Source organism: Onychomys torridus, chromosome 5 (assembly GCF_903995425.1).
Source record: "Onychomys torridus chromosome 5, mOncTor1.1, whole genome shotgun sequence".
In the NCBI taxonomy this organism is placed as follows: Eukaryota; Metazoa; Chordata; class Mammalia; order Rodentia; family Cricetidae; genus Onychomys; species Onychomys torridus.
The window spans coordinates 31,058,305-31,070,155 of record NC_050447.1 but is presented as its reverse complement, the minus strand read 5'-3'; positions in this window follow the sequence as shown (position 1 = coordinate 31,070,155).

Sequence of the window (11,851 nt, the reverse complement as noted above, 5' to 3'; positions counted from 1 at the left end):
ACATATTCGATACTGTCACTGCCAGAAGCTGCTGTGTATTATGCTCCTCTTGCATGCCAGAACATGAGCGAAGGGCTTTGTGGTCTGTTAGCTGTGGGATATTCTGCCAACTCAGTCAACCCCCTGTGTTCTATGGCCTTCAGGTGCTCCCTGCTAACCTATTATAGCACCCAGTGTGGAAAGCAGCATTCTGGAATCTGCCTTGTTTCCTGGTTCATGGATGCTCAGCCCCACATGCTGGCTTTGACACTTGCCTGTTAGCATGTTTTAGAGTTCCTTTCCAGTTTGTAGACAAAGCTCAGGTGTGGTTTCCATCAACAAGCTGGCTTCTGGATGTACAGGGTGTGGGTTCTGGGGCTCCTTGTTGCCAGGGCCAAATTTATCTCAGTTACAGTCTTGGTTAGTATATCCTGGCTTGTATCTTCATCACCCAGGCAATCAAAGAACAATGAAATTCTCCATTTGGGCCATGAAGTCACAGTCAGGTGTGCCATTTGTTATAAGGCCTTTAGCAAGTTTTCTGTCGCTGGCCCTGAGACCTCCTAGTTTAACTGTCCAGGAGTCTCTGAGCAGAGACAGGAAGTTCCCTCTTCAGTTTTCTTCTTACAGGAAGGCTCCTAACACTAATAGGAATCTTTCTGCTATAAAACACAGCCAGGGAGGGGTTAGGAAATTCACCACTCTCCTGTCTCATACTATTATCATGACCAATCTCCTTTCACACATTTTATCCTTCATTTTATGACGTCTATTAAAGACTGTTAGGAGCTCTCTAGGTTCCTTGAGGAATATTTATGCATTTTATAGGACTCTCATGAAGGAGAGAAGCCCCTTATTAGGGGCAGCCCAGGAGATCCTGCATTAAGGGGCATTAGGAGGCCTCGCCCAGGGAATAATGATGCTGAGGCTTCCTGCTTAACTTGCTGGTTTATGCACCTGTTTGAACTGTTTTCTCTGTGAGAATTAAGAGGATCTTTGAAAATTTCAAACACCACAGACACATTGCTCCCTCATTGAGATCTGTCTTCTCTTTTCAGTAAGGGTAGTAAGAAAGAGAGCCTGGACCCCTTCTTTTTTTTTTTTTTTTTCCAGTCCCTTCACTCTTGCATTTCTAAATGAACCCATTAAGAAATTAGTGCCTGGCTAATAGATTTACTACTACTGTATTTCTCAAGCTACCTTTCAACAGTTAGCCTCCCTAGCACACCCCATGCTTCATGAGAGAAGACACAGTCTCCAGCCACTTCTCCTTCATGAACAAACTTCAATATTTAGAGACACTTTTGGCTCACATAAAAACTGAGCAGAAAGTATGGTGCCCATATGCCTTCTACCTATATGCACAACCTTGTCCACCATCAGCATCCTACACCAATACAATACAATAAGCCTACATTCATATAAGGGTTCTCCCTTGGCATTGTATGTTCTATGGATTTGGGTAAATGATGCACGCATCATAGTAACCTATAGAAAAATGCTCTAAAATGATGCTTTGCTCCAAATGTTCACTCCTCTTCCCCAAACCCAGAAACTACCAATCTTTTTACTGCCCTCTTCATCTGTCTTTCCCAGCATATTCTAAAGCTGAATCTTATGATATATGGTCTTCTCAGGCTGGCTTCTTTCACTTAGCACTATGTATTTAATTTTCGTCTCTGTCTTTCCATGGCTTGATAACTCATTTGTTTTCCTGTTGAATAAAATCCACTATCTTGATGTAATATGGTTCATTTGTCCATTCACCTATGGAAGGTGTCCTGGTCAATTGTGAATAAAGTTGTGGGCCGGTTTTATGTGAGTGTAAGTTTTCAAATTCTTTGGGTAAATACCAGGGAACATGAAGGCCAGATCATATAGTGAGATTGTGTTTAGCTTTATAAGGAACTGTCAAACTGTGTGCCAAGGAGGTCCAGCTCCAGTTTGAGCCATTCTTTGTTCCCATGGGAGATGGGCTATCCATGGTCCGAGGCTGATGCATTTCCATTTTCTCCTGTGTATTCAGAACCTGAGTTCTGTTGTTTCTTCCTCCTACACATGACCCCCAAAGGCCTCATCTTCTTTATAGAGGTGAATGCAAATTCTTTTTGTTCTTTGTCTCTAAGATAATTGTTCCTCCAGCAATCCTAATGATGTGGGATACTGTGGCCCTTGCAGCTGCCAGGTCACAGGGGGAAGGAGAGGTTATAACTTAAAATCTTTGCTGTAAACTTTGCTTCTCAAAGTATGGTCCCCATACCACTGGGTCCCAGGCATGGTTAGGTGGGCTAATTCTTAGTTTACCCCAGAACTAACAAAGTATAGTCCTAGGAAGTCCACCTCAGAATCTATGTTTAATTCCCTAGCTCTCTGGGAAAAGCTGATTCTGGTAGTCACTCAGCTTTGAGAACTCCTGACCCATATCCAGAACATGCTGCTCACCTTCCCCTTAGGTCTGTAAAAGCACATCTTTCAGAGCCCCAGCACCTCCTCTTTCCTGAGGGAGTGCCTCTGAATTGTGGTCCTTCCGCTCTGTAACAACCCCTGTTAAGTCAGTCTCCTTACTTCCTGCTCCCTCCTGTGTTGTTTTTAACAATTGGGTCTGCTCTCATCCTGTTTGTGCCATTTTCTCCATCTCATTTTAATTGATTCTGAAGTGTTAAAGCATTTAGTGAGTATGAATTCATGTTTCACTGAAATCAATCTTTTTCTGCAAGCTTGCTTCCCCCTTCTTTCAACTCAGCTAAATCTTGTCTTCCCCAAATTAAATGGCTGTGGGCTGAACCAGCTTTGACTTGATTACAGAATTCCATAGCAGCTCTGATGCTGCTGATCTGGCTTGACCCAGTTTGACCCAGAAATGCTTCCCTGTTCAAGAGTATGGTCCTCATTTGCTGAAACAGGTGTGCTTGCTCCTGTCCTCTGAGGGATGGATGACAAAGAGAACAGGGGACCTTTCAGATAATGTGGGACATTTTGCCAAGATGGGAATGAAGAAGACCACCCCAGGTTTGGAGGAGTGAGGAATTGGTGACAGCCTTTGATGTTTGGGGTTACTCCAAGAAAGGTAGCAAACCCTCCCCTTTCTCAATGTCTAAGGTTCATTATCTCACTCTGGACTTGGAGATCTGGTGTCTTTGCAATTTGAGAAGACAGAAAGAATCATGTTTGGGTTTCTCTGTGTGATCATGTGACTCCTCATGTCAGGTGCTCACCCAGTGACGACTGTGTGGTTATTGTCATTAGTAATTTGATTATGGAAGTCCGCAGCAACTCTAATGCTGCTGATTTGGCTTGATCCAAATTCACATGTTCAGATTGGCATGTATTAACTTTGTTTTACAGAAGTAGAAGAGAGTCATAGGGTGGCCTAAGGTGGCTTTCCCAAGGTTACACATTGTCTTAGGGTTTCTATTGCTGTGAAGAGACAGCATGACCATGGCAACTGTTATAATGGAAACATTTAATTGGGGCTGGTTTGCAGTTTCAGAGGTTTAGTTCATTATTATCATAGCAAGTAGCATGGTAGCATGCAGGCATACACAGTGCTGGAGAAGGAGCTGAGAGTTGTATATCTTGATCTGCAGGCAACAGGAAGTGAACTGTGTCCCACATGGGGTGTAGGTTAGTTTGAGCATATAAGAGCCCAAAGCCTGCCTCCACAGTGACACACTTCCTCCAACAAGGCCAGACCTACTCCAAAAAGGCCACACCTCCTAATAGTGCCACTCCCTGTGGACATTCAAACACATGAGTCTGCAGGGGCCATACTTATTTAAATGACCACTTGTATTCTCTCTACTGTTCACAGGAAGTGGAAGACCAGAGTTTACTACCAGCACTGGTTCTCTCCTGTACCAAGAGGCTCTACTCATTACTGACTTCCTTTTCTGCTAAGGGCAGTCTTAGTATCTTCTTCATCTCTTTCTCATTCATTTGTTTGGTCTACAAATTCAGGTTGTTCAGTGAAGGCCATCATTGTTTTGAATGCCTGATTTTAAGCTGTGATTGTGTGAGTCTTAGTAGAAGGTGACATGCAGGTGCTGCTTATATGACATCATGACATTTGCATACATGCATGGGATATACTTTAGTCAGATTCTTTTCACATTATTGTCTACAATTAACACTTGCTGATTTAAGAAAAGGGGGGAAAGTGCTGTGGATATTGATTTGTATAAATAAAATGCTGATTGGCCAGTAGCCAGGCAGGAAGTATAGGCGGGACAAGGAGGGAGGAGAATTCTGGGAAGTGGAAGGCGAAGGAGAGAGATACGGCCAGCCACTGCCACGACAAGATGTATGGTACTGGTAAGCCACAAGCCACGTGGCAAAGTATAGATTAATAAAAATGGGCTAAATATAAGAGTAAGAGCTAGACAATGGTAGGCCTGACCTAATGGCCAAGCAGTTTAAATAATATGCATGTCTGTGTGTTTATTTTATAAGTGGGTTGTTGGACTAATAGGGCTTGGCAGGGGCTGGAGAGAAGCTCTCCAACTACAGGAAAGTGCTCCTTCTCATGGTATGTTGGTGGTCACTGATCCCCAGGGGCTGAGTTTCCAGACTAAATCTGACTACTGTGCTGTCTTTGACCTCTGTTCCCTTCACAGCATCACACAGCCTCATCCCTGCACCCAGAGATTGTTGTGAAGAATGAACTATTTAAGGAGTGTGAATGCGCTTGATGGAATAGTATTTGATCAATACCTTTTGTATCTATACATCTGCACCTATAGTCACAAATAATAGACTCTGTTAACATATCTGTGTAAGCTGCGCACTAGTTTTTGAAAGCAGTCAGGACAAGTTTCAGCCTGTCTGCTTGCCCAGGGCATGCCTTCAGCTCTGCAGCCCAGGGGATGAGATGCAATTCCAAATCACAAGGATACCTGTCTTTGTTAAGGACTATGCAGAGGGTGATTAGGGGCTACGCTGATTACAGACACGTGAAAAAACTCAGCCGCGGTTAGTTAGATCAGCAATTTTTCCTCCTGGTTTCTTATCACCCCAGGGTGTCTCCAATTATCTCAAGAAGGGTCAGGAACCACTCAAGATGTTATTAATTTTAATCCATTCTAATTAAATATATAAATGGGCCATGTACCACTTTGTGGAAAGAGAAGGGGGTGGCGCAATCTCTCAAAGCCAAATATGTAGTTTTTGAATAGTTGAAGCTCTCTTCTTAAGGGCTGACATTTCCCCCCTTTTCTCTTTCTCTCTGTACCTTACTTTGATTGATGAGCACAAGGCACAAGAGAACCAACAGTGGTGTGGGGAAAATGAGGCCCAAGGCTGGAGTGGGATTTAGTGTTGTGTAACTGAGAGTCCTGCTCTGCAGACTGTTTTGCCTCCTGATGCTGTGTGGTTTGGGGTCAGTGTGATCTGAGTCTCTGATGAGGTCTGGCTTCCCTGCCTCACCAGGTTGTTGTGAGGTTTGAGGCAACAATAACAGGCCAAGTGCAGAGTGATTGATATGTCCACACACTCATGCCCTTTACTACATTTACTAAGCACTGTCATGTTCTGGGCACTGGGCCACATGCAGGGGAGCAAAGATGAACAATAGACTTAGAATCCCCGCTCTTGTGGAGGTCATAGTAGAAAGGCTTTAGTGGAAATGGTCCCAGTAATGCATGGCTGTCTATGAGTAACAAGCTGCCTCTACGCTAGCACCAAGACTGCATCCAGAGACAGGATGCTGGCCTCCAGGTGTCCCTCCTTCCCTCTAGAAGCTCTCTGGGCTTATGGGCCCAGCCCATCGTGCTACATTGTTGCTCTGTGTAGGTTGTGGTGATGGAGACAGAGAGAGGGCACACTTTAAAATTGGTGGGAGGGAGCGGGAATGGAAATGGACATGGCACAGCTTGAGTAAAAGACACATGTTGGAAAAGGTCAAGATGGCTCTGTCCTGGTGAGGGCCAGGTTGCTGGGGACAGACTTAGTCCTTATGCTGAGATGATTCCATATGAACCACAAGACATGCTTTCCGGAGCCTCCATGGTACCTCTAGGGAGGAGAGTAAGAAGATTCTCTGCCTCAACAATCTGGGCACTCAAAGGTCCCAGTGTGAGCTAGCAGGAAGTCGAATCTGGCAGCTAATGACAGGAGGCTGAGTGGGCATCCCAGAAAGGGGCCCGACAATGGCTTCTTGACCTTCTTGTCTTCTCTGGAGGATGGAGAGTAAAGGGGCATGGAGAGTAGCTTCCAAAATCATGATCCTCCCGCCAAGCCTCTAGAGTGCTAGGACTACAGGTATGGGCTACTTTAAACATCCCGTGCATCTGGCCTTGGGACCTTCTGTGTATAAGACACTCACTTCTCTTCTAAATCTCTCCTCCATCTACATTCCCTCTGCATCTATCCAGTGCTAACCTACTCTTCAGGCCTTTACATTTTATCTATCATCTATCTATCTATCTATCTATCTATCTATCTATCTATCTATCTGTCTGTCTGTCTGTCTGTCTGTCTGTCTGTCCATCCATCCATCCATCCATCCATCCATCCATCCATCCATCCATCATCGTGTGTGTGTGTGTGTGTGTGTGTGTGTGTGTGTGTGTGTGTGTGTGTATTGCATGTGGAGGTCAAAGGACATGTTCTTCTTGTTGAATCAGGATCTTGTTTGTATGGCTGTATTTGGTAGTTTAGACCAGCTTTTTTTTTCTTTCTGTCTCCTCCTCCTACCTTTATGTGGGAGTGCTGGCATTACAGACAAGGACCTCTGACCTTTCACATGGGTTCTAGGGATCAAATACAGAATGTCAAACTTGCGAGGCAAGGGCTTCTATCTGCTGAGTCATCTCCTTAGCCCATACTCCAGGTCTCATGGGAGATTTTCTTCTTAGATGGGCCACTGGTTGGGCAGGAGCTGTTCCCATGCACCCTTCATGGCTCTCAGCATCTCAGTCATAATGGCCTGCTTCCACACACTGTGTCTCTGTCTTGGCATATAGAACACGGTGCTGTGTAGATGCTTAATTTGTGTTTCTGGAATGAACTCTATGTTGAGGGTGTGAGTATAGAGCCAAGGTGACAATGGATGGAGGGGACAGTACCATGATAGCAAGAGACAGATGCCACTGCTTACATCAGAAGTTGTTGGATTAGGCATTGTCTGCCCTGGTCATAAAATGTGCTATAAGGTTCTTCTGGCTTTCTTTGCTCAGGAGCATGGGGCTGTAGCTGCAGCTACATTTCAAATTCTTGAAATGTCTTGGGTGCTTTTTTTTTTTTTTCCCAAACGTTTTACCTCCAACGTGCTTTGCATACCACCACACATTTTTAAAACCCACATATAATTTAAGGAACATTTAATCAATAGAGTCTTGATTCATTTTTCCCTTAAATCATCAGTATTATTGTTGTGAAGAGCCCATTTGAAGTTCAGGAAGGCTCTTAAGCATTTTTAATAACCATTTTCCTCCCCTGCGTCCTATTTTTTTTCAAAACTATCTTTTTGAAAGATATTTTTTCCAGTGGTTGAACAATCTCAAAATGCCAGGTTCTCAATTGCTTAAATTGTGGCCAATATGTAATCCTGTAAGGAAAATGGGCTCTTCCAGAATAATTTTATTTACATACACACACACACATACACACACACACACACACACACACACACACACACACACACACACACACACAAAGTGGGTTTTGCAGGTAGTTGTGTGAAAATTACCAGACAATAACTCTTAGCTCCTAGTTATGGCTTAAGGGACCCCATTGAGAGAGGGACATGAGCCCTTGAACAGTATCCCACTGCTCCATTCTCTTGGGCTCCTAACATATACACCTCAGGGCTGATGTCACACAGTCTCTGCAAGACTCTGCTTGCTGTATATGACATTTCCTGAGTACTTCATGGGTGTCACCTCACAAAATTATGTAATTTCCATTCCACTTTGCAGATCAAGAAACTGAGGCATCTGAGGATTTATCATTTCCTGGGGCTGCTGAAACTAAATTATTACAAAAACTCGGTGGCTTAAAATTACAGTGTTTTTTTTTTTTTTTTTTTTTTTTTTTCTTTTTCAACTTTGGGAGTCACAAGGATGACATCCAGATATCATTAGGGGTGTACTCTGGAAGGCCCCAGGGGTAATCTGTTGATTTTTTTCCTGGCCCTTTAAAGCTTAGCTTCTGGTAACCAGGGGTGTTACTTGACTTGCGGCTGCATCATCTCAGCTCTGCTCCAGTGGTCACATGGCCTTCTCAGGTTCACCTCTGGTGTTCCATCAGTTAGTTTTTTCACAGTTGCAACAAAGTACATGATGAAAGCATCTTCAGGAAGGTAGGGTTTATTGTGGCTTACAAGTTGAGAGTACAATGCATCCTGGCTGGGGAGCAGGAGCTTGAAAGGGTTGGTCATATAGTTACAGTCAAGAAGCAGACACAGTCTCCTTTTTATGCAGTCTGGGATTCCGGTCCACAGAAATGGCACAGCCCACATTTATGGTGGTTCTTCTCACTTCACTTTCCTTCTGGAAACTCTCTTCTTTAGAATGTCAGGAGGTTTGTCTTCCAGGTGATTCTAGCCTCTGACAAGGTGACACTATGAAACATCACAAGTATCTTTCCCTCCTCTGTTTATCTTTTATGATTGGTGGGTTACCCATAATAAGCTCCTTTCACACAAGATCTTTAACTTAACCAGTTTTGTCATAGAAGGTACAATATCCACTCACTTTCCATGTAAGGCAATGTCAATAGCCTAGAGCATTAAAACAGGGATATAATTGGGGGGAGCAGCATCTAATCCACTGGAATTTATAAGTAGTAAAATCAGTATAAAGTGCACCATGGACACCTGGCTGCTGGGTTGGGGCCTTGCTTCCTTATACTCTTCTTATTGTTTTATATTTTTTTTCCTCTTTCAAGCTTTGAAAATGCTTGAATCTAAGTCCTCCCATTATTTGGAAAGTTTCCACGGCTGGTGTTCTACTGTAGACTATATTCTCACATTGTAGGCAGCCATAAGTCTGCTTCCCAATCCCCTATGAGGGTGCTGACTGAGATGTGGTATCATGTGTATAGAAGATTGAACCATATCAAAGGGCCTTGGTTTTGATCAACAGTGATCAGATATCAGCAGTTCTTTATGGTCCAAACCCATATTAATTTCAACCATATTTCCCATCAACATTCTCATTTCTTTCCAAAGGAATGCTCTAGTTCCCTGCACATGCCTTTGATTTCAGCATGTGGCTGCTCTGACCCATCCCTGCTCCTGACTTATTTAGGCACATCTTTGGAAGTTTTGGTGCTTCGTCATGCCCCAGATCCCATCTTAATTTCAGCTGTCTCCAAAGAAGCCACAGAGCAGCCGGCCCATCTTGAAGTCATCAGCTTCCATTGAGGGTTTGGGAGCATCTGTCTGAAACCAACATATTATTTTCCTGGCTGGCAAATCAGTAGCAGGATTGTGTGCTGTGCCCACTAACACAAAGTACTTACCGGTAGTGTCAAGTTGGGTCCAAGACTAAAAATACTCTCTTCCCTTCAGCATACTATTGTTTCTGCAGTATGATGCAGCTCATGACCAGAGCTTCATTGCACTCTAAACATTTACACAGCTAATGCCTGCTGAAAGATTAACCTTCATTGTGCCTGTCCTGCAGTATGGAAGTTTCCTTTCCTGGCAAGGTCTGTGTTATTGGAAATCATTTGCTGTGATTTATGTTCTAACAAGGCTGAAGGGCTTCTTGCACTGTGAAGGTCCCAGAACCAAGCTGGAAACCCCAAAGTTGGGGTTCCAGGGAGATTTGGAATCATTAGGAATACTTGATCCTGGCTACAGAGCAGCACCAGCCAGGTGCCAACTGAGCAGTGATAACTCACAGGCTGTATGAATGGGAAATACACCTTTTCTTGGACACTAACTTCTCATCTGCATGACTGGGTGGGAGGAACAGCCCATACTTTGTAGGGTTAATATTAGGTAGGGCCTCATCCCCACAGTACTGTTTAACCTTAATCACCTCCTTGAAGGTCCTACCTCCAAATATGGTCACACTGGATATTAGGATTTGACCTTAAGGAGACACAGTAACAATAAAACATTCCCTACCTGAAGCCATTTGCAGTGGCAGCATGCTTGTTGTCCCAGCTACTTGGAAGACAGAATCAGGAAAACCACATAGCCCAGGAGTTCAAGATGAGCCTGGGCTATGTGGTGAGACAATTATGCAAAGGAAAAACAATCTGCATTTGGCTGACAGTGCAGGCGGCAGGAAAGGTGGCTTTGGAACCTGTCTGCATGGTTAGTGCCCAAGAGTTGGCTGCCTTACCTCCAGGATCAGTCTCTAGAGCTACCTAGCTGAATGCTGAGTTCCCTGCCGATGCAGGCATGCAGAAAGCACACAGCTGCTCCTCTTTCCTCCATGCCTGATTCTTGATCGGTACACTGGCTATACTATTTTCACATCATAGAGCTGCTCCAAGAATTCTGGGTAGGAGGTGGGGATGTTGATGATTCAGGAACATTTGAAAATAATTGAAGTTGGGCTGGGGAATTGGTTCAGTCAGTAAGATACCTGCTGTACTGGCATGACGACCTGAGGGGAGTTCTCACACTCCTGTAAAAGCCAGGTGTGGTGGTGCATGTGTGACTTCAGCACTGGTGGGGCTAGAGACTGGGGGATCCCTGGATCTTATCGGCCAGCCAGTTTAGAAAACCGGTGATTTCCAGATTCAGTGAAGATACCCTGTCTCAATAAATAAGGTGGAGAATGATCAAGGAAGACACCTGGAGCCAACCTCTGGCCTCCATACACATGCGCACATGTGCACATTCACACACACACACACACACACACACACACACACACACACACATGAACAGACACATACAAATCTGCAATTACCTTTTGGATGATATCACTGCTCTTTTTTACTTTGTGTCCAGAATGGAAGTAGAAGGTGGGCTATCATAGGGACAATAAATACATGTAGACTGAATGATGGAACCAGGAAGTAACTGGTAGGGAAGGGACAATGAGCTTGGTGAATTAGAGGCCCACTCTCATTTTGAACTGGAATTGTGTAGCCTCTATCACTATGGCCAAAGCATTCATTAGCCCAAGGCACTGGTGTAAGGCAGGGGAAAGAAAGTAAGCCTCAGGGACAAATGCATGGGGACAAATCATGTTCCCCAGCATTTCCTAGATGTGAGAATTAGGGAAAGTTATCAGCTGCCCAGTCTTCAGTGAAGATGAGGATCAGAGTCCAAGAAATGTGGCAGGCTTGGGGATAGAGATGGCTAAGCAACTAGAGCACCTGTTCTTGCAGAGAATCTGGGTTCAGTTCCCAGCAGTCACAGGGGGTGGCTCACAACTGCCTGTCACCCTAGTTCTAGGGATTCTGATGGTCTTCTCTGCTGCATGCACGAGTGCACATATGGACAAGAAAGCACACACATACTTAGCAATAAAGATAAAGAAAAATTAAACAATTAATAGATGTGAGGAATGGAATACACAGTTGCTAATATCATGGAGACCCAAACTAGCCTCCAATGACCAGCAGACGTCTAGAGCTGTCTCCAAGTTCACTTGCCTTTGTCTACAGAGGGATTTCAGGGGAGAGGACTGTGATGGTCTGGCAGTGCATCTTCCCCACAGCCTCTCCATAGCCTGCATCCCTGGAGTCCTTCCTGAGCACCTCCATTAAGGATCCTCTCCCAGCAACACCCTCCCTGGCTAGTTCTTAAGCTGCTGATGATAGAGAACCATAGTCCTTTATCCTCAGTGAAAGATTCCCAATCAGAGGAAGCTTACATTTGACTGATGGCTTACTATTTTGTACTCAAAAGTAGGCAGTTTCCCTGAGGGTCCCTCTGGTTGTGAATCATTGTAATAGCTCCTAGTCT